The sequence below is a fragment of the Triticum dicoccoides genome, chromosome 2B (genome assembly GCF_002162155.2).
Source record: "Triticum dicoccoides isolate Atlit2015 ecotype Zavitan chromosome 2B, WEW_v2.0, whole genome shotgun sequence".
Taxonomy (NCBI): Eukaryota; Viridiplantae; Streptophyta; class Magnoliopsida; order Poales; family Poaceae; genus Triticum; species Triticum dicoccoides.
In genome coordinates, this window is record NC_041383.1 from 225,582,041 (window position 1) to 225,584,164 (window position 2,124).

A 2,124-nucleotide genomic window follows, 5' to 3' on the forward strand; every position below is an offset into this window, starting at 1 on the left:
TGTTGAATTAGTCAGGGAAACACCATTATTGAGTGAGTATGCGGCAGTGCTTGATTAATCAAAGAGAACCACATATATAGTACTGCTTGAAGATCACATACATGCATGCATGTAAGATCCGAAACCTCCAACGGCCTACATGGCGCAGTTCGAGGGCCATCTCAGGAGCAACATGAACATGTCCGTTTGGAAAGCCTGGGCTCCTCCCAAGTGCAAGTTTTTTGCTTGGCTCGTCATCCAAAATCGTGTTTGGACAGCGGACAGGCTGCAGCGTCGGGGCTGGCCCAATTGTGGGCTTTGCCCTTTATGCAAGCAAGTTGCTGAATCTGCATCACATCTCCTATTCCAATGCAGATTTTCCCAACGTGTTTGGGCTAATGTGGCTTCATGGATCGGCATAAACAGTGCTGTAGTTGCAAGCTGGCGTCACAAAATTTTGGCTGCATACAACCACTTTATTAATTATTCTCACAAGACCTTATAAAGTCATACAACAGCAAGACTAAAGCCACCGTCTAAGCAACAACTGTCGCTACACCTATCCAATTGATGAAGGGGCGCAGATAGTCTCGGCCTAATACCAAACAGACATCGCAGCCAAACCTAAAAATCTAAGACCCGAGGTCCCAACCAAGACGCCTGACGGGTATGGGGCACCTACCAGTCCGGCGCACTCCTCAACCAGGACGCCTGCCGGGTATGAGGCCGCCGCAGCCACCTGCCACCAATCCATCTTCAGTGTTGTACTGCTGCATCAACCTTGTCCGATCTGACTGCCTTTGATGCCACCACGACGCCAGACAGCGCCACCTCCCTGCGTGAGTTCATCTCCGCGCATCGGACTCCGAATCTCCACAGCGCCACGCCGCCAAGATCCACCGCCATCAATGTATAAGATGAAGTACCACTCCATCAAAGAAACCGTCCTCTGTTCCCCGAGCCCGTGTGTACCTCCATGAATGACGCCCCAAAGTGGGAGACGACACCAGAGCGCCGCCATCATCCGATCAACCGATTTAGGGTTTCCCCCGAAGGTAGCAGAGAGTGACCTTGAACTTCTCCACGGCGATGCCTTCAAGAAGAAAACGACACAGCCAACACCGCCACCGCCGACCTTTGCAGTAGTCAAAAGCAAGTTTTCACTCAGATCTATTCGAAAAAACTTCATCTCTCGTGCACGGGCCGCCGCGTCCTGCGACGTCCCCGGGAGCGAGATCCCAAGATCCGCCGCCACCGACGTCGCCACAAGGACCCACCACTCGACCGTCATCCCTGAAGGGGACGACGCCACCACCGTGCTCGGATCCGGCATGACGCCAACGCCTTCGGCCGCCCCCAATTAGATCGGTGAAGGAGGATAGCCAACGCGAGCGCCCACCACCGCTTAGGACCGCCGGACGGTGCCCGAGCCCGACCACCCGAAGGAGAACCGATCTGGGGCGGGAAACCCCAGATCCGCCGCCGCCAGCCCCCGCAGCGCCGCAGGGATCCCATCGGGCCGCCGCCCCGAGCGCGCCAACTCCACCTCCATACTGTACGTCCAGAGACGCCGATGCATCTCAGCCAGAGGATCCCCTCGTGAAGAAAGGAGGAAGGTCCGCCGTCCGCCGGGCGAGCTTTGCTCGTCGGCCTCCTTCGGCGGCGGCGGGGAAGAAGGGGAGAAGGGAGGTCGAAGGCGGCGGCGGTTGGGGCGCCCGAGTCGCCCCCTTGGAGGCAACGCGAGCGAGCCTACTCGGGTTAGCTAGCTGAGCATGAGCTGCAGCTGCAGGCCGGCCGGTTTAGTAGTATAGTATTAGTAAAGAAGACAACCTTTTTTTTTAGAACCAAAAGAAGACAACCTTTGGAGCATTATGTATATCAGGTTCCCTATGGGAGAACGAAGATTACGAGACGGGTGAAAACAACAGCAACAGCATTTTCATCTGATGGATACACATATGAACATCAATCTTGACCATGGACCTCTACTTTGTCACGGCCAGAAGGCCTTTGCCGCAAGGCGATGAAACCTGAGACAGGGCGATCGCGGTTCACAAAATGGGGCAACGGAAGGAGTGGTCCACGTCCACGAGACGGTGGTGGCACAAGTGCACCAAGTTGTTGAGGTCTCGAGGGCGCCAGCAA